General features: G+C 37.1%; 2 long non-coding RNA genes across 4 annotated transcripts in view; one reads left to right on the plus strand and one right to left on the minus strand.

Annotated features, from left to right (window-relative positions):
- LOC116593084 overlaps positions 1-20,180 on the plus strand; it is an 81,259-nt gene extending 61,079 nt beyond the window's left edge. For all 3 annotated transcript variants that reach the window (XR_004286738.1, XR_004286737.1, XR_004286736.1), the window contains 2 exons: positions 16,408-16,495; positions 19,898-20,180. This is a non-coding gene — a long non-coding RNA (uncharacterized LOC116593084). The remainder of the gene's footprint in view (positions 1-16,407; positions 16,496-19,897) is intronic.
- Positions 825-19,744, minus strand: LOC116593085. The gene is made up of 3 exons (XR_004286739.1): positions 19,628-19,744; positions 2,546-2,743; positions 825-1,278 (listed from the first exon to the last, which is right to left on the minus strand). It is a non-coding gene; the product is annotated as an uncharacterized LOC116593085 (long non-coding RNA).
- Positions 20,181-22,077: the final 1,897 nt, after the last annotated feature.

A 22,077-nucleotide genomic window follows, 5' to 3' on the forward strand; every position in this document is an offset into this window, starting at 1 on the left:
TCAGAAATTTGGTGGAGTTCTGACCAAAGTCTGCCTCTTGGCTGACCCAGCGGAATCTAATTCACAGGACTTTTATATCACAATTCCTGAAATTGTTCTGTAAATTCCATTTCTGCTCCAGTTACCCAGAGTCCATTTCTATAGCTCACAACAGAGGGCACTCACTGACTGATGTAGATTTATGGAACTTAGTAATGTCCTCTGTTTATCGGGAGGGGTACAGATATTGATAAGAATACACCTTTTAAGTTCAGCTTTGAAACTGAATAACTATGACTTTGAGCACATACCATGTTCACTTGTAAAATTGGGATATTTGATTGTATTTTGAGTTGCTTCCAAGGCTAAAATTTGCAATATTTTAACCATAACATAATCTACATGCAATAAATGTCTGCAAACTAAATTTACATTTCACCCAATGATTTGACAGCTGCTACCCCAAATATTCCTGTGTCAACAGAATTAGAATTATTGGCAAAGCCTGCTCTAAACCCGAGGTTATTTTCCTGCTGGGTGATATATCCAACAAAGTTCTAAAATATGAAACGACATTCACTGTTTATCTCCCGAAAAAGTGCTCCCTATTATTTTTTTTGAACCTTGTGGCTAGAGATTTTGATTGTTAATTTAACAATAATTACAACTAAGCCAACTTCTTTAGTCTACAATATAATATAATCTCCAGGACAGTGTGGATGACAATTATAAAAAGATTAATTTTATAAATACATCGCAACTGTGGTTAGTGCCCCAAAGTTTAATAGGGTGCTGTGAACACACACATTAACGAGGCACCTGGCAGGTAACTGCCTTGGCAGAAGCAATGTATTTTTCAGAGCTACGATGAAGGTAGAATCTGGATCATATTAAGGCCTGTGGCTGATGGGTCCAGGGCTGTTCTCCAGTTGATGTGTTTGATGAAGATCAAACTGAAACACAGGACAATGTATGGGGTGTCAGTCTGATGACATACTTTATTAATCCTCCTTTCCTTTTGGAGTTCTCAAAGGCCTTGGATCCAGCTTTCTTCCCTTTATCAGGCCCAAATTAGGTGTTCACATCACTTGAGAAAGATAGTAATGAAAAGGCAAATAAATGTCTTCTGGTGGCCTCGAGCATCAAGAGATCTGCAGAGCTCTGCCTTCCGTGGATGCAGCCTTTCTTCCTCCCGGTTAGTTCCACTTTCTTTTAAACTTAGAGAATAAAAGTTTCCACCTGCAGGAAGTAAATCCAAAATTCTCCTTGAGAAGCAGCATTCCCATAAAAATCCACTATCTGCAAAGCAGAAAATAGATTTTCTTTTAGGCTAGTGTTCTCATTTTCTTTGCCACTTTAGTTTAATTTAAGTCCTGGGCATGAGTTTATTTTCACAGAGGTATTTATAGAGAGAAGAAGAGAGAGAGAGAGTTTAAATTTGAATTTCTCCAATGCCTTTAAGATATCAAGGCTCTCTCCAAGGAACATGAATGTGTTTCCTTCATAGTGGCGTCTTCCAAAACATGATGGCTAAGAGCCAGGCTCCAGAGCAAGTAGATGAGGTTGTTACTTATGCTGTCACCATCGTGCGACACCCTTTACTCACTCAAGCCTCAATTTTCCGGTCTGTAAAATGTGGCGATAATAAGATTCTGGTGAGGATTGAATGAGATACGTGTGTAGAGTGTCTGGTAGAGTGCCTGGCCAATATGTGCACACTAAGTGCCTGCTACTAACATCATCGTCATCACCATTTTTTAACAAATAGCACCAGAATATCAGTGGAAGTTCTGGGCCACAGAAAGATAGGGAAAGGAGCGTATTCATGTCACATAGGCAGCCTCTAAAAGTAATTTAATTTATATAAAACCTATGCTCATCTACATTATTCATTTTCACCATTTTTATTGACTATGCCTCTTTGGGTTAACCTTTATTTATTGCATTACAAAGCAGCACATTAAAATGTTTGAGAAAGATCTCTGGAGTCAGAAGGCCTGGAATGCAAATGCAGTCTCTACCATTGGGAGCTAAGCCCTGTCAGACCAGTTACCTCTCTGAGCCTCTGTTTTTACATCTCTAAAATAGGGTTACTAATAGTGTCTACCTCACAGAGTTGATGAGAAGATTAAATGAGATGAGATATGTCAAGTTTTCAGAAGAGAGCCTAGCACAAGCTGAACATTCAAGAGATGTCAGTTCAATATAATTATATTACAGACTATCATGGATTTGGCATGTTCTTCTTCCAAAATCAATAGTGTTCTCATTTCTTATCCTGTAAAGCCTGTTTAAGGATTTTGCGCAGTGTGCTAAGAGTTGATAAAATTTTCATTGAAAAAGTTGAGGCTGAAAGAAGCAGTCTTGCCAAATCTCAAATTTTCAGGATCGATTCAAGCAATTTTGTGATATCAGTCAGAGATCAGTCAGAAAAATAAAGGAACTACTCTGTGATTTCAAGCAGGAAATAAATTTAGTGCAGTGAACTAGTGACTTAAAAATACATAAGAAGGGCTGGAAGAGCAGTGATTGTGGAAAGTACTCACTATTACTCAATATTACTCACTGTTATCACCAGCCATGACATGATTAGAAAGTTCCAGAAGTCACAGGAAATTTTCACTAATGATCTCAGCTCACCAGATGAACAATTTCCAGGGATCCAAAGGAGTTGCGAAGAATTGTATGTGCTGAAGCTTCTTTCAAACATTGTGGTCTCTGCTTGCTGGACTCTAAACCAGAAGAAGGCTGCTGGCAAAGGATTCTGGGAAATGCATTTACTAGACTCAGTCACTGTGATATGAGGACAGCAAGGAAAAAAAGTGCATGCTGGTTTTTCTTGGAAAAATAATATGCAAGTCGCTCCTTTGACCACTCAGCATCCATTTGGACACTTCTACTTATATTTAAATTTAAAAGCAACAACAAAACCAGAATTCTTAAATCTAACATATTGAAATTACTTCTTATTCAAATACAGGTGGGCTCACTCTTTTCTTATAAAGGAAAGATACCAAATTCCACCAGTTACTTTATCCAAAGCAGAGTGATGTTTCTTATCCTTCTAGTTTGGTCATGGAAACTGTTGGGTAAACTTTAATTAAACCACAAATTTTAAAGTTACCCACCACAAAAATGCTTTATATAATACAGTAGGAGAAAGAAAAAAAAATAATATAGGTAAACATACACAAGCATATTTGTAGTGAATCATGTCTGGCACTACAGTGACTTCTGCACCTAGATAGGAACTAAATATTGATTTTAATAACTTTCCTTTTTGGTAACAGTCTTGTCACAATTGTGCTCATTTAGCACTTGAACTGCTTATAATTCTGTACATGGTGAGTTGCCCTAAACCTTAGTGGTCCCACCTGACTTCACATTGCTACAGTCCTTTATTAGTGTCTCCTCCCATAGATGAAAGTGGTAAGAACGTCCTAGAAAAACCCCGCTGTTTTGCATGCTACCCCACTGTGTGGCAGAGATCTTATTTTTCTTTAATAATCAAGACCATTCGCTCCAAACTGGTTAGTGAACCTCTTCTTTGTCTGTTGGTTCATTGGCATTTCATCTTTCAGTTTCATAGAAATTTCATTTGTCCTATGGTAGAGGCGTTCCTCTCATAGGACAGGAAGTTGAAGTTATTAGGACAGGAACTGGGACGTTAGGAATGAAAGGAGCCACTCCCACGTGTTTCCTTAGTTCCTGACCCTTATATTCTCATTATACTTCTAGGTTATCGGGTACCTGGTAAAACCCGTGAATCCTCCAGGTATTAGTTTAATACCTCACTTAGAGTGCAATAAATCAGTTCCTTGGTTGGAAACAAAGTTTCCTTTGACAGGAACAATGGATCCTATGACAGGAAGTCCAAGGTTGATGCTGCTAGCAAAGTTTATGGGACTGGGAAGGAGAATCTATACCCATAGTGTCTATTTCACAGAGCTCAAATTGCTACCCTTAATGAGACATCAAAATTCAATGTATCCATTTGGCACCTGGTGACTGGCTGATATTAGGGAATGGTGCTGCACTGGGGACTCAGCCTTCATCTCAGCCCTTGACAAACTGGGTATTCAGTAATGGTTTTCACTGGCTGGAGTAGCTTTTGAGGAAGTCCGCTTATTTGGCTTAACTTTTCATGATTTCCATCCAAACTACTTTGAATACTCTGTTTCTTAATTTATTGAGCAACTACTAGACTGGTTTTTGAAAGACAGAGGTTAACATGCACATATCAAAATCATCTTGTCTGTGAGAGTTTCTTTGGTAGTGTGTATTTAAGGGATGGCGAGGCAGTGTATTTAAGGGATACAAATATCTTTACACTAAGTAATGACCTAAAATGTCCTCTTCTGCTGATCTTTCATTTACCTCCTCCTCTGACTTCTGGTCACCAATATTCCAGTCATGTTCCTTCCATATTCGTTGCTATTTAGTCAATCCATTAAAATCATCTATGAATTGCATATATCCATCCATCTGGTCATTTCCATGACCAGAAAAATGAAATACCAAATGCACTGCTCAAGATTCCGTCTACCAGGAAGATTTCTCTTTCCCATCCTTCTAGGACCCAACTAAGTGGAGTCGTTCTGCTCTGGTCCTCTAGTTCTGACAGGTTGCAAATCTCTTTTCCTGTGTCAAGAAAGAAGTTTTTCTTTCTTATGAGATTGGTTATAAGAAACTCTCCATGGGGCACCTAGGTTGTGGGATTGAGCCCCACATTGGGCTCCCCGCTGAGCAAGAAGTCTCCTTGGGATTCTCTTTCCCTCTGCCCCTTCCCCCCCCCCCCGCCCCCCCTTGGAACTCTATCTATTAAAAAAAAAAAAAAAAAAAATAAAATAAAAAGAAAAAGAAAGAAAGTAAGGAAGGAAGGAAAAGAAAAGAAAAGAAAAGAGGAAAAAAAAAAAACCCTCTCCATGATGTCACAGGTATAGGCTGAGGGAGAGGCGGCAATTCTTGCTAAACGCCGAATCTAGAGCTTTTGTTCTCAACCATAGGGGAGTCAGATAGCAGTCTATCTTCTGTTTTGGAGGGAATATGTTAAGATGACAGAGGCCACTGGCACTTTAGAAATTGCGCTGAGATATCAGGCCCTAGAATTTTCATGGAGCTCACTTGCCAACTTCTGGCACATTATGTGTTATACAAGGTATTTAGGATACTTATTGATTCTCGTTAACCAGCTCCAAAGAGGATGTCATCAGTGTAGTAAATTCTGAAAACCTATGGGTTATAAGGATGATTAAGATTCCTGTGGATAAGGTCACCTGGGTGAGCGTGTATGGCTCCGTGGTTAAACCTCTGCCTTTGGCTCAGGTCATGATCTCAGGGCCCTGGGATCAAGCCCCACATTGGGCTCCCTGTTCAGCAGAGAGCCTGCTTCTCTCTCTCCCCCTCTGCCTGCTTCTCTGCCTACTTGCACTCCCTATTTCTCTGTCAATTAAATAAATAAAATCTTAAAAAAAAAAAAAAAGATTCCTCTGGATAGCTAGAAAATTTTAATAGTCCTGGTGAGAAAAAAAAAAACAACACAAAACTGCTACTAGTAATCTTTTTAATGGGTTTAACTTTAAAGACTGGCTATAGGCTTTCCATTTGTGTGAATTAGTGCTTTAGAAATACTGAAAATTGAGAGAAAAGGAAAATATTTTCATATCTAATAAGCAGATTTATAAAACAAAGCAGATGAATAAAATTGATATCTAAGAGTAGGAGTATTATGTAAAAAGAACAGGCAATCATGTAAAACAGTGAAAGGAAGCAATATAGGATCATAAGATAGAAATAAGAACTTAAAAATGGATTTTAGAGAGATAATGAAGATGAGGACTGAGTACAGATAAGGCAAAGGAAAAAAAGCAATGATTATATAGAATGCTACGATAATCCATTCATGAGTTATTTTATTTACTGTAATTACTTTTCTTTTTCAATTAACAACCATGAAAAGGAAAACATCCTCAGTGCTGAAAAGCATTTAAGAGTTGTATATAAGAAAAATAACATTTTGCTACAGTGCCAATGCCAGGAATATCATAGATTTTATTTGAAATTTAAATGTGCCTAATGTTTATCTTTGTGTAGATATTTAAAACTCACACATGCTGATTAATTATTTTCATTTTCATGGTTGCCATTGTTGTCAAAAAATTTTAAGTACTTCTCTTGAATAATTTAATATCATTCTCTCCTAGGAAAATTAGTCATCTTCATGCTGCTGTTATAGATAAGAACAATATTACTGGTTTTAGAAACCATTTTCTTTTTTAATAAATTTTTTTTTAAAGATTTTATTTATTTATTTGACAGAGAGAAATTACAAGTATACTGAGAGGCAGGCAGAGAGAGAGAGAGAAGGAAGCAGGCTCCCTGCTGAGCAGAGAACCCGATGCGGGACTCGATCCCAGGACCCTGAGATCATGACCTGAGCCGAAGGCAGCGGCTTAACCCACTGAGCCACCCAGGCGCCCTAGAAACCATTTTCTTTGCTTCAACTGAAACACAGTATATACAAAAACTTATATTTTCTTCCAAGTTTCTCCCAATTTTTCCTTATTTAATTTTTTTAGCATTGTAAATTTCACATTTTATTATTTTTATTTTATGGGAATGTACATCTAACAGATTTTTTAAAATCAGCACCTATTTTAGATTATTTAATTTTACTGAGTCTAAAGTATTAGACACTTAACTGACTGAGCCACTCTGGTGCCCAGAATTGCACATTCTTAATATTGCAGCACTGGAGGGGAACTGAGAGAAGGACTATTAAAAGTATGTAGTAAGCATCTGGCATAGAGTGGGGTTAGCACCATGTTGACTATAGTACAAAGCATAAAGGCTTTTGCCATCTCATCATTTACGATCTAACTCATAAAGTACTCTAAATCCCTTCTGTGAATTTAAAAAATCTCATTTCATTGTTTTATGGTTTGTATTTTTAAACATAATACTTCTAAGGATCTGTCCACATAAGAGTTAAGTGGCATGCATTTTATTGTTAGGTGGAATTTGTTGTTGTTGTTGTTGTTTTTTCAGGTTTCACTTCTGCTATTTTATAAATTAGTTTTATTGAGATATAATTCACATGCCATAAAATTCAACCATCTATAGTATACAATTCAGTAGTTTTTAATATGTTCGCCATTATCTCATTTTAGAACATTTCATCACTCCCTAAGGAGCCCTGTTTCAATCATTACTCATTCTTCTTTTATCTCAGTCCTTAGGACTCACCATCTACTTTCTGTCTCTATGGATTTGCTTGTTCTGTACATTATGGATGCATGGAATCGTATAATATATGTAGTCTGTTTCATCTAGTTTCACTCACTTACAATGGTATATTCAAGATTCATGTAACATGTATCAATACTTTACTCTCTTTGTGGACAGATAAAACTGTATGGATATACCACATTTGTTTATCCATTCCTCAGCTGACTGATAAGGTAGATTGTTTCCACAGCGTGGCTATTATGAATAATGCTGCTGTAAACAGTCATAGACAAGTTTTTGTGCTGACATATGTTTTCAATTGTCCTGGATATGTTTCCAGGAGTGGAATTGCTGTGTCATATGATAACACATACCTGTACCAATAAATTCCATCCTGATTTAACAAAATAAAACACACACACACACACACACACACACAGAGGTTAAAAATTTTATTAATGTCTTTGTCACACTAAGCTGGATCAGTATACGAGTTATTGTTCATTATTATCTCTGGTTGTTGGCAATTTTGCAACATTCCTGAATCATTTTATTCTCTGGCTAGGCCAACTGAATTGTGGCCTAGAATTACCGATGAAAAGCCCTTCTGTGAGAAATACAAACCATTGCTCCTGGATCGACAGTGGGATGCATGTGAGCTTCAGCAGATGTGAAATTTTACAATGGCGTCTGAGGATTCTCCTGCAAGTTATCTGCTTTGAGGCTGGAGACAGCTATGAACATACGTGGTGAATCCCTACATTTCCTGAAGTTGCTTGAGTCTCAGAAAGCTAGCAGCAAACCTGAGAGTTAGAGCCTTTTCCTGATCTTTATTCTTCCAACATACCCAGTGGTTTTCCAAGTTTTGACTTCCTTGTATTAAATCTCTTCCTTCTCGGATTACTTAGAGTCATTTTTTTCTTATTGAAATCTGATTCAGGGGCACCTGGGTGGCTCAGTGGGTTAAAGCCTCTGCCTTCGGCTCAGGTCATGATCCCAGGGTCCTGGGATCGAGCCCCACATTGGGCTCTCTGCTCAGTGGGGAGCCTGTCCACCCACCCCCCCACCTGCCTCTCTGCCTACTTGTGATCTTTGTCTGTCAAATAAATAAATAAAATCCTTAAAAAAATAAAAGAAATCTGATACATTTATGTTGGCGGCATTACCACACACCTATTTTTAAGTCCTATGGAATCAAATTTAAGAGATTTTTAAGAGATTTAAGAGATTTTTAATTTAAGAGATTTTTATTTTGTTTTTTAAGATTTATTTCATTATTTTAGAAAGAGAAAGAGAGGTTTTGAGAGTAGGGGGAAAAGGAAGGGGCAGAAGGAGAGCATCTTCAAGCAGACTCCCCACTGACTGTGGAGCCCAACTTGGGACTTCATCTCAGGATCCTGAGATCATGACCTGAGCCTAAGTCAAGAGTGAGATGCTTAACTGACTGTGCCACCCAGACACCTCTAAGAGAGTTTATGTTAAACATTAACTATTATAAGAACCATTCTCATGCTGCCATATCCCTTGTTTCGGCATTACTGTAGCTCCATCCAGATTGTCTACAAAAGAGGGAAAGTTTTCTACTGGTGCTTTATGCTGAGGTCACCACCATAGTGCCTGTAGCATAATCAGCTCCACCGCCTAATTTTTGAAATATCTCAGCTTATAGAGTTTTCTTCCTGCTTTCATCAGATGTCTCTTCGTGGACAACATGTGGGACCTTCTCTGATTTGTTATGGAAGGGCTCTGGTTACTTATGAGACATTATGGGGATGCATGGAGAGAGAGTATTCGTTTTTGGCTTTCACCTTTGAAAAAGAGTCCTTGGAGTGTTATTTTTCCACTCACTTTGTTTTTCAGCCAGTCATCTAATTTCTTCTTTTATAATACATTCTGGTACTACAACCAAGGTATGTAGAGAAATACACTGATAAAGTTGTTATTTATAAATATACCTGTAAAGACTACCATTTTCTGAGAAACAACTATGTGCAGATACTAAATGATACATTTTATATAATACTAAGGTTATTTTTTAGTGCATACTATGTTCAAGGCATTATGCTAAGGAGTATATAGTCACTATCATATTAAACCATTAAACAATGATGAAGTAAGTACTGTTATCATTTATATTTCACTTATGGAAAAACAGAATTTATAAAAGGTTAAACAATATTTCCACAGTCAAAAAGTTACTAAGTATTACAGCTAGCTGTCGAACCCAGGACTCTGTGTCCTTGAAGCCCATATTTGTTACAGCAGCTGATTCTCTATCTGTATCTATGCATATAAAAAAGAAGTCTGTAGTCTTCTTCTGTATTACTCCAACCTGTCTTCCATTACCACAGGGTGTTTTGTTTTATTTTCTTTACTTTTAAATATTTTATTTATTTCTTTATTTGAGAGAGAGAGGGCACGCACAGACATGAGTTGGGGGAGGGATAGAAGGGGAGGGAGAGTGAATGTCAAGCAGACTCCATGTTAATTGCAGAGTTCGACCCAGACCTCAATCTCATGACCCTGAGATCATACCCTGAACCAACACCAAGACTTGGGCACTTAACCCACTGAGCCAACCAGGCACCCCTATTTTGTTTTTTTCATTAAGCAAATAATATAGTCACATCTTGCTCATAATTTTTCAGTGGTTCCCCATCACTTACACTATGAAGTCTCTACTTTTTAGCATAGTTCAAAGGCACTTTGTGCTTTTATTCCTTGAACCGATTAAGCCTTAGTTGCCTCCACTTCCTCCGAACTGTATCTTTCCCAACACCGTGTTTTTCCATCTGACTGGGATGCTTATATGACTCGCAAACTCCTAATCATTCTTCAGGTCTTCTCTTCAAACCTCACCTTCTCTGTGAAGGGTCCATTGATTTGATTTCTTCAGGAAGACTTGGACAGAATGTCACCACTACTGGCATTGCTCCTTGCACATTTGTGTTAGTAAAGTATGCTTCTGTCATAGGTGTGTTGTGAAGATTAAGGAAGACTGTCTTTGGAAGAAACTCCAGAGAAAGCTTTGACTACTAAGCACTACCCAAATATAGAAAATAAGCTTCTATAGAAAATAAGCTTTTTTTATAGCTTCTCATTTTTGCTGTTCTATCATTACTATTATAAATTCTTTTATGTAGGGTTTGTGCCTATGACCACCAAAGATGCTGGGAATATTTCAGGCCTGGCTTATTGGATAACATTTACCTGTTGCTGAGACTCTCTTGTTGGTCACCAATCCCAATTGGAAAAGGTTTTAGGTCCTAGAATGAAAATGATTTGTAATGATGAGGTACCTGTTGATTTGTATTTGAACAGTATTATTGACTGGGAAGAACTGACGTGAGCCAGCTGAGCAACTCTGGTGATGAGAGAACAACCATAGTTTCAATTGTTTGGTCACTTAAAAAGTGGGGGTGCTAGGCCTCCTTTTAAGGACAGCTTGATGGAGCCACACAAACTCTTGGCCTGCTCTGCCGGCTGCCCAGGCATGCTGATGAACTTACCATGTCCTCACTAGCAAAAAGACAACAGACAATACAATGGTGACTCACAGCCTTTTCAGATACACAACAATTCCTATTCCTTCTGTTTGGAGAGCTCGTACAGGGCACCCTCAGTGAAAGCTAACAATAAAGTATCCTCATGTTCTTAAACTAAAATAAGTATATGTGAATGTGTCTTGTCATTGTCATCCTCAAATAGAAAAGAACCTGGGATCTATGATTTGAGGAACATACTCGGGCATTGTTACTGTCCCAGCTTTTTATCTTTATAACCACAAATTCTTAGCAATATTCTTGTCCTGTATCAAACACTGGGTAAAGATTAAAAAAGAAAGAAAAAGAAAAGAAGAAGAGGGACACACACACACACACACACACACACACACACAGAATAAAGGAAAGAAGAGAAATGAAGAGAAGGAAGGAAGCCTGAAAACAATCATTACTTTCCTGAAGAGGAAACCCTTAAAAACCTTACCATTCTTGGGACACTTGGGTGGCTCAGGTCATGATCCCAGGGTCCTGGGATCGAGCCCCGCATGGAGTCCCGCACTGAGCCCCGCATCAGGCTCCTGCTCAGCCAGAAGTCTGCTTCTCCTTCTCCCCACTCCCCCCTGCTTGTGTTCCCTCTCTTGCTGTGTCTCTCTCTGCCAAATAAATAAATAAATACAATCTTGAAAAGCAGAAACCAAAAAACCCCTTACCATTCTTCAAGTATTTATTCACATAACAAATAATTACTTTATGACAAGAATAGCTCAGACAGCTTACTGTGTGCTGGGGGCCCTGCCTTTGTGGGGACACCAGAGAATAACAGGAAACCAAATGAACTAGAAGACATCGGATGGCGATAACAGCTACATATCAAAGTAAACAGGGCGATGGGCTAGGCAGTGCCTGGGGAATGGATCACTTTCTATTAGGTGGTCAAAGGAGACTCCTTACCTTATTAGTGTGACTTACCACCTGTTAGTGTGCTTTCCTGGGTGAGCTCACACTGCACCAGGTGCTGTGCAAAATTAAAAATAAGTAGCCGAAGACAACTGCCCTCAAAAACATTAGTGAAGTTTGGGAAGAACTATAACCACTTTGGTCCCAGAGAACCCGATCGGCTTCCTCTGTGTTGTCACTCACACTGTTCCCCCTTCCAACGTTCAGGCCTGGTCCAAATCCAGTCAAAACAGTTTTCCATCACAAGACTGATTTATGAATGTGGTGATTCACGCTGCTGTCTGCCTCTCTGCGTTTGGCTCCGAGCCGTGCTCCAGGCATGGAGACACGTAAAGCCGGTGTGATTCAGATTTGAAAATATCTTCAGTATTATGTTCACTGAACACTCTCATTTTTATCACAGTTGTTTTTATTGAGAGATATGAAAAGGAGAATTATTCTTTTCTAAACCAGATTTTTAAAAAGAGCCCATGAGAAGAAGTTCAAGTGCCTGGGAGTACCAAAGCTCTTTTGCTCTGTGTGGACAGCAAATGAGCTAGTCATTTAGAAAAACTAACAGTGTGTAAATGAAATAGTCAACCCAACCTGATGCATCCGGTGACTCTGAGTCATTGACATCTAGGAGGGTGGTTATTAAGCCTCGATGTGCAGAGAGCTAAAAATTTCCTCTCTGAGCTTTTTACACAGGCTCACTGTAGAGGATGATATTCCACACATGGGACAATGACTTAGCTGATGTCCACAATCTAAAGGAAGGAAGAACAAGGTCACCACGGTTTACTTAACGCTTTCGATGTGCTACTCTGGCAATGTGCCAGATGTTATGTATTTATTTCCTCATTCCAGGTGCCCTTCCATTTCCAGGTAAACTACTTCACCAGGGCATCAACCTCTGCCTTCCATAAGTACTGCTCAGTTGCGTTCAAGTCTTCTGCAGCTCTCACTAGGATATAGACACAGAGGTTCCGTGGATGTAGCTAAGGTTTATGAGTACAGAAGAGAGGAGTGCACATCCCCACAAAAGAATGCAAGCTCATAAGGGGATATAGGTGCCTACTGACAGAATTTCCTTCTAGAAACTATATTTTAGAAGTGGATAATCCTATAATGTAATCATATTCAAAATATAGGTACGTAACCATTTTCACTAAAAAAAAAAAAGCAGAAGAAAGAAAGTAAACAAAGGATTCTGTCATCTTGCTTCTGACTTTTTAAACTTTTTATACAGTCAGATCAGCAAAGAAAAAATAATGTCAATACTGGGAAGAGATGAAGGGAAGAGTCAAATCGTGGAACACAGGTTGAGAGCCTTTGTGGCATACCCCCTTAGGCTAGGACATAAATTAAACCATTCCCCAAAGGTTGCCTCACAAGAGCAGACTGTCTATTAAGGCAAGGTTTAGAGATCATCTTATTTATTGTCTGAGTTTTTGTTGTTTCTTTGTGTAACTAAAGCATATTGGACTTTTCCTGCCTGGATTTTATTGGAACCAAGGTTATACAAGTGATCTGAATTATATATTACAAATTTGACAAATTTGACAAATATGACAAATTTGAAAGGGAATGATTATACGAGGTCTGTTCAGAATAGTAGAGCCACAACAGGAAACGTGAATTGCCTTTTTGACATTTATCCATAAGTTAATTACTCAGCTATTCATGCCTAAGTGGAAATTGTTGAATTTTCTTCATATGTTAGTTATTGATCAAAATCATAGTACTATTTAGATACACATCATTCGGGCATTATTTTCTTATGTGGAGTATACCTCCAGAAGTAAAATATGAGCCTCCAGAGTAATTGAAAAACCACTACATTTTATAATTATCAGATAAAGTCTAAGGCGATAAATATTGTCTTTAAAAACACCTGGGAAACCATTATTTCTGAAAATAAATTGTAAACTAAGCATGATTTTATTTTGCAGGACTTTGAAGCTGTAAATCAGTTTATGCTTGCCTCTATTCATTTAACCTATTGTTGCCTCACTTCCCTATTTCCAAGGAAGTGATAATAATATTCCCCTGTATCTCATAGGGGTTATTATGAGCATAAATGGCATAATATATGCGAACATGTTTTGGGCTACTTGATGAGGTATAGAGAGACTTGGGTCACTGGGAAATAGTAACAGTGTAGAAGAAGTGGTCGACAAGCCTTTACATATATAAATGTGGTTAGTATTAATTGCTGTTGAGGAGCTATAGAATGAATATGTAATAAGATTTTTATGCTTTCATGTAAATAAAATTTCATAGATACATTCAATATATTGTCAAAAAAAGGAATCCGTGATTTACTACATCCTCTGATTCAGATGATTCAAAATAAATGTTATTGATTTTTTTCCTCTCGAGTTCATTGTTTTTGATCACTCCAGTAAGTCCTCAAGGACCAGCATTTACAGCATTTTTTTCTGGGCTGTTGAATGTAAACTCAGAAATACACCCAGACCTTTTTACATGTGTTAGAACTATAAACAGTAAATCCAATGGCTATACAGAGTTAACAAGTTGTATTCTTCACATTAATTCCTAAAAGACATTGTGCTATCTTCCACCTTAATTGCGCTATTTTCAATCCACAGTTTTACCCATAAAAAGAGATGAATAACAATACAAGTTATCAGAAACAACAGATAATCCATTGATGCCTCTGGCAGAAAAAAACAGTCGTGTGCAATGGGGACAGTTGTGGGCATTTGTCAAATGTGGCTGGAAATGCGCTGGATTTCTTTTTTCTTGGCTTCAATATTTTATTGGAGAGGGGTCTCAGCTGGGTTCTCCAATCCCTCAGCTGAATTGTGGTTATTCATGGGTTCAAGGTCATCAATAATCAAAAGATGAATGCAGATTAATATAGGGAATTGAATTGAATTCTCATTACTCTGGAGAAATAGCATGGGGAATGGATGCTATGCCTGCTTGTCTAATAGATCCCTTCTGTGCTCCCAAGGCACCTTGCCTACAGAAATATTTTCACTTGGATATATAAATAAGCCAGGCAAAGTCATGTATCCTTTAAAAGACCAAAAGCATCGATTGTGCATTTTTACTCCCAGCAGCTAGAATAGTGGCTGAAATGAAATAGATTCAGTATACAACACGTTTATATGGATGAATGGATGTCTTGAAAAAAAAAAATGACTCATTAACAATTTTAGATCTCAACTTGGAAAAAATACTATTCTTGTATTTTGAGGTCAGATAAAATTGGGAAAAGAGACCTGGAAAGAAACTTGGGAGAAAAGGGTAGAATTCAAATAGTCCTTTAAAACACAGATGCTTTGTTGGGGAAAGGAGACACATTCCTAGGCTCTTCAGTTACACATAAACAAAGCAAGTTCTCTGCCTCCTGTTTTTTGTTCCAAAAGGAAACTGGGGCAATTATCTGGATCTTTTAAATCAGAGCTCTGTTTCTTGTTCTTTCCTTTGGCCAAAACCCACCTCTCTCTCTCTCTCTCTCTCTGTTTTGTTTTGTTTTGTCTTGAGTATGCTTAAAACAGGATGCCCTGCAAAGGCAAAGTAGTTGCCTTTATAAAGAGTATGTATTGTTCTTTGGGAAGTTACTCATAAACTAAAAAGAGGTGAGTCTCCGTCACTTGAGGTAAGGCGTATCTGATCTTTAACCAAGAAGTAAATGATGCGTCCAGCCCCTTCCAGGGATCCACATATCACAAACCCTCATCGGGAAAGGCTCCACATCTCTTGCCCTGTGTGTTAGTGTCTTGGAAACAAAGGCAACTGTTGTTAGGAGGTGTTGGTAGTAGATTTCCATGCTGTGCTGCTGCTGAAGTTTGAGGCAGACATAGTGGTTCCAAAGATAGGGATGATTTAAGTGGTGAAGAATGGCAGAAGGCGGAAGAAAAGACAAGTTAACCAAGTTCTCATATTCCTTCTCTTAGGTATGCAAGCAGTGTTGCCTAACAAAATCTCTTAGTAAGATTTCATTGAAATTTTAAAAAGTAGTTAAATGTTTTATTTTACTTTATTTAAATGAATTAAAAGACTCATAAAATACATGATTCAAGTTAATAATGTCAAAGGCAAGCTCAGGAAACAGTACTAAATTCAAGAATTATGGCCAAACACCCAGAATTGCTTTTTGTGCTAATGTGTGAGCCCACTGGAAACTACTGAAAACAAATAAGTGAACAAAAACAAACGAACAAACAAATGTGACTTCAACTAGGCCAACAGTGTAAAAATGTTTTGAAATATTTGGTGAAATAAATGCCAAATCCCACCCTATAACCACTCTCGGACTCCCTGTGAAAATGTCTATTACATGGTGTTAAAATAAGCCACACTAAGGAAGTGCAGGAAAACGAGACATGATGGGTGAAATTAGACATGATGGGTGAAACCAGACCCTGAACTCTAAAAGTGCTGAGAGAAGGGGTTGCTTGAATCTTGCTCTGTTTGGGGAGAGATTCATAAAACTCCTGTATTTCATATGTTATCCAAATATTACACCAAGATATTACATTTATTATCTTGTTAAATGAAGTGAGTTAGTTCATACATTCCCTCAGAAAGCCCAAATTATGAAGAATTTGTCTTAAGCAAAGAACTCTTCTATCTTCTTTGACCAATTCTGTAATAGGTCTGAGAATCTCATGGATTATGGACAAATGTGGAGTTGGACCCTTGAAATGGTATCAGATCTTTAGATTGTGATGGTCATTTGATATTTCAATGTTTATCATTATTTTTAGAATCTATCCTTTTTTTACAGGTAATGTTCAAAATTGTTGTACACGTGCTGCACAAAATTAATTGCAGAAAATATTCATCTTCTATCCAAAAGCTCCACTGGGATTAAGGTCAATAAGTAGAAAAGGTATTAAAATATTAAAACAATCTTTTAAATACCAACAACAAAAGAATGAATTATGGTCTTTGACCTGAAATGAAAACAGTTTTAATCTTGTGCTACCTACAATGGTGTGGTGTGAACTCTTGCTTGACACTGAATGTTAGAAAGCACCTAAATACGTAAACAAATCAAATGTTGGATGCTTCGATTTTAGACAGTCTAAAACACACTATTTCAAAATTTAGAGGGAATAGGCTTTTAACTGAAAAAAACTACACATGCAGTTTTTTATGCAAATAAGGTATGAAGAAATTAAGGAATTGAAAATATTTGCGTAACTATAAAGGAGAAGATCCATATACAAATAATACTGAAACTAATGTCTACAGATACTATTGTCTAGCTATTATAAATTCAAAGTATGGTCTTGATGGGATGGGGTTGAGCAAACTGAGGCATATATTGCGACTTTAAATTTTCTTTATAATATCTTAGCATTAAAAAAATCAAAGAAACATGTATCGTTCTAGATGTTGCCTTATGAAATGGTAAAAATTTGATATGGGTAATACAAAATTATATAATTAAATTAAGTATTTTAATAGCTTCTACTAAGTGTAGATTTTTCAAATATTACCCCCAATACAATGTTCAAACACTCAATAATTCCAACTAGTGCATTATCAATTTATAAACAATTCTGATTTTTTCCAAATTGAAGTTATTAAAGCAAATAAATCCTATTGAAGCACTGTGATGATTTGACAAAGGTCTAATTTGGCATTACTACCAGTAGGGTACAAATAATTTGAAAACCTTGATTATAACAATAAAATGAGTAATTCTACTGACATGGAAGCTAGAAACTTGTGATATGAAATAAATATTTAATAATTTATTATTTATTTTGCCTTATTACTCATCCAAATACTTTGCTCCTTTCAATAGAATAACCAAGCATGTGTCATATTTAAGTTTGTTCATTTTTGATATATTGCTGACTTTCTGTAGTAGAAATTATCAAAGCTTAGTGCATATTTTTCAATGGGTTCATCATGAAGGGATGCTTGTCAAGGTAAAGAGAAGAACAGGGTTTCATTTAATAGCCTGTAACTTTTATGACTTTTTGTAACTTTTTAAAATATTTAATCATATTGTGTATGGACTTACATTTATCATGTGTTCGTGACCTCACAAATGTTAGGTGTAATTCTGATGGTGAGTCTTGCTCTGAAGCAAGTGGATGTTTCTATTTGTACTAATCTTGTGAAGAAGCCAGAGTATCAAAGTATAATTTTCTACAAGTTAAAAATAGAACTCATAAAAAACATTAAAGTAAGCTCATATCAAAAACATTCACGAGAGACTAAGCCAAGGGTTAAACTCATTCAATGGAGTACAGGAAGGATCAAAGTGTGCGTAGACACAGAAAGAAAAAAATGCTGAAATGGCATTGCTAAATTAAATACAAAACTGTTTAATATCCTCCAGGGCCATAAAACATAACCTTTGGGGTTATCTTTTCTATCAGGCAGAAATCATTTGTATCTTAACTGAGCAAAAATCATTTGCAATTTAACAGTCTTCTAAAGGTTACATCTAACTGCACAGAGTCTGGAACTTTATCAATAGTAAATAGTAAATCAAACAAAACTGAATCTTCTTAGACAACCAAATAAGCTTCGAGTAGACCCATTAGTGTTCTAGTAAATCATGGACAGGACAAAACGTCATCCTTTGCATCCCCCATTTTGAATACTTTTTCTTGGTAAGGGAAAGGAAATAAAATCTGGGAAATTCAGCCTTAAATTGGGGTGAGAGAGGGACTCTTTAACTGGAGCTTGGGCAGTGGGCCATGACCCTGATGAATACATTTAGACTCCAAAACATGCTCTGTGGTAATTGTAACTTGGCCTTGGCCCTTTAGAGGCAGGTAGGAAACAAAGCTCGGAGGTGCCCTGTGCACTGGGACTCTTCAAGAAGGGGCCCACACTGGTGCACTCCAAAAGTAGCCTTATTTTATTGTAATTATAACTTATTCTGTGTTTTGATAACATTTCTGTATCTCCAGCCTTCAGTAAAATCCAGCCAAGTGATAGCCTTATCTTCAGCTGTGTTGTAGGAACTTAAATGGTGGGTCTGTTCCATGACTGGGTTAGCTACTCATGTTAAGCATAGAGAAAAAGGGGAGGGGCAGTGTTTTCCTGAACAAAGCCAGTAGAGCGGTACCAGCAGTGGTTCAAGGCAAAAACTTCATAACTAATACTGTGCATTAAGTCCTTTTGCACTTCAGGTATCTAGTGGTTTCTGTTTTCCTGACAGATAGACATAGTTCTTATTATTTGATTATATTATTTCTATTATTAATGTCAGTTATAGTATTAGTAATAATAATAATAATAATAATTATTATTATTATGTTCCTCTGAAACATTATCTAGGAACCACAAAATTTAACAATATAACATTCCTCCCTGACTTTTCCAATGCACTGCTCTAGTCATTTTCCCCACAGACTTCATCCTTGACCCAGAAGCAAATATATAATGAATGATCAATAGTTATATGAACTGGTGTCTCATTTAAATATTCCACTATGGGTTTATATCTATCATCGATCAATGGTTTAATGGGTGGAAAGATTTATTTCATTTGACACCAGTCTAAGAATGATCATTGGTATTTTGGAGAACAGATTTTGAACAATTAGAAAAATGTGTAATCAATAATAAGAGAGTTCTTATGTCCCACATAAAGCAAACGTGTCAAGAAATATTGTATGACTTACCTTTAATACATTATCTTTCTCCAGCTCTCTATCGATTACCTGTGACTTACAACAGTTTGAAGGAGAAAATAGATACCACATAGGTAACCTTGTTTCACGGCTGAAACAAGTGGAGTTTATTTCCAGTAGCCAGACTGCCTTGGTGAGAGGAGCTTGGACCAATGGATTTAGCATCCAGAATTATAAATTCATAGAAAAATGTGGGACTGTGAGGGCTTAACGCTAAGGAATAATATGCAAATATTATTTAGAAAAGATAGATAAACAGATGTGGGGTGAAATTATCTGGTTCAGCAATGCACTTAAAGTGTTCTAAGAGATCAGTCTTTCTAAGAGATCAGTCTGGCTCACCTTAAGGTCTCTTCATTTTTCGTTGGTTCTCATTCTTCTCTTTCTTCGAGGACTTAATTCTATCGCAACATTGTCATATCTGCCTTTCCTCATTGTCTTGTCATGTTAGAGTCTGTAAAAGACTGTCATTCAGTTGTCACTTCCACCTGCTTGTTTTTGCCGGCAAACAAAGGCCCCCTATTACGCACTAACTGTGTGAGCTAGAAAAATGTCTTTACTTTGAAAGTCTCTTACCAACAGCATATTTCAGCAAACTGTTTCCTTGGCTAGGTTGATGTCTTGACTAATAATCTGGAGTTTATAACCATAAACATGCGACCCAACATAAATAAGACTGACATCCAGGCAAGACACGAAGACCCAGCATTTTTACAGTTATACCACTTGTGACTGTGTCTGAGAATTCTATCCATGAAACTGTCTACTACTTTCCGAAAGCTGAAAAAAGAAAATACAAAGAACTGCTGGAAAGTAATTTGAAGAGTTATTGACTAGAAGACATTAGGGTGAAATACAATTAACACTGGCTGTATAATGAGACCACCTGAGCTCAATCCTGGCTCCTTTATTCTTTCTTTTAAAGATTATATTTATTTATTTGAGAGAGAGAATGAGCAGTTGGGGGGGAGGCAGAGGGAGAGAGAGAGAAGGAGTGTGCAAGTGCACAAGCAAGGGGCGCAGCAGGCAGAGGGGGAAGCGGGCTCCCTGCTGAGCAGAAAGCTCTATGCAGAACTAGATCCTAGGATTCTGGGATCATGACCTGAGCTGAAGGCAGATGCTTATTGGACTGAGACACCTGGACACCCCTCCCCCACTCCTTTATTCTAAGGATTATTTCCTTTAATTCATCTCTCTCTCTCTCTCTCTTTCTCATTCCGTCCTTCTGTCTCTGTCAGTCTCTTCTACAAAAATATATAACCCAGGTCTAATCATGAGAAAAATCCCAACTGAGAGGCATTCCAAAAGCATCTGACCAGTACTCTTCAAAATTCTTGAGGTCATCAATAACAAGGGAAAATTTGAGAAATTTTCATAGCCACAAGGAATCCAAGACTACATAACTACTAAATGTAATGTCATTTCCTGGATGGAATTCTGGAACAAAAGCGAACATAGGTAAAAACTAAGGAAATCTGAATAAACTATGGAATTCAGTTAATGATAATGTATCAATATTGTTGTATCAATTGTAGCAATATATCATATTAATATATTAATATGGGACACCAGGTTTGGGATAAATAGAACTCTCTGTCCTATTTTTATATTTTTTCTGTAAATCTAAAACTATTCTAAAGGAAAAATTTTATTTAATGATTTGGGAGGAAACACTTGAAAAGTTATTATATTTGATGGTCATATCTTACACATTTAGGTATAGAAATTATTTCATCATATGGATCTAACAAAGAGAATAAAATGAATAGAAAAGTTCCAAATATTGTTATTCTCTTATAGTTATTTACTGTACTGAAATGTTTACTTGAAAATTTTTGCAGCTTTTGCATTTGTACTAATGGGCTCTGATCCTAAAAATACTAGAAAAATAAGAAACTCTATTTCGAGTAAAAAAGACAAAAATAGCAGGAAATAACAGTCATGCTCTGAAATATAATAAAGTCATTCAGAGGTTCTATGTCATCACAGAATAAAAATGAGAAAAGGATGCAGTTAAAGGGTAAAATCTACTGGGGATATGTTTAATTCAAGCATTGTATTTTGGAAACTACCCAAAAGCAGTAAGAGATTTAGCACAACGTCTGGGAAATTAGAGAGAGCAGTACGATAGAATGGCAGTTCATTTATACCTTTGAGGAAAAAAAATCAGCATAAGAAGAAAGAAAACAAGTTTTCCTACATTTAAAGAAAAAATACTGTAAGCCATATACATATTTCCCAAAGAAAATACTATTTTCAATAACAAATGTACAGCCTATATGCAAGGGCATATTTTTTTTAACCAGGAATAAATTCAAAATTGACACAGTTCATTCTAGAGATGGCTGGAGTTAGAATGCTTTAAAAAGTTGAGGAAAAAAAAAATCCAAAACCATCTTCTGAAGCATTTTAAATGATGACAACATGCTTAGTTTTAAAATGATGATTCTAGGGGCGCCTGGGTGGCTCAGTGGGTTAAACCTCTGCCTTCGGCTCAGGTCATGATCTCAGGGTCCTGGGATGGAGTCCCGCATTGGGCTCTCTGCTCAGTAGGGGGCCTGCTTCCCTTCCTCTCTCTCTGCCTGCCTCTCTGCCTGCTTGTGATCTCTGTCAAATAAATAAATAAAATCTTTAAAAAAAAATGATGATTCTAAGTCAAATGAAGTCACACTGGCAAACTTTCTGGAAGGGAAACCAGGTATTTCTGAAGGTCATTTTGGAATAAGGTATAATGGATACCCTGGGCTTCTGATGCTAGAAGCAAAGGGACAGACCCTGAGTCCATCCTCAGG

This window comes from Mustela erminea, chromosome 6 (assembly GCF_009829155.1).
Source record: "Mustela erminea isolate mMusErm1 chromosome 6, mMusErm1.Pri, whole genome shotgun sequence".
NCBI classification, from domain to species: domain Eukaryota; kingdom Metazoa; phylum Chordata; class Mammalia; order Carnivora; family Mustelidae; genus Mustela; species Mustela erminea.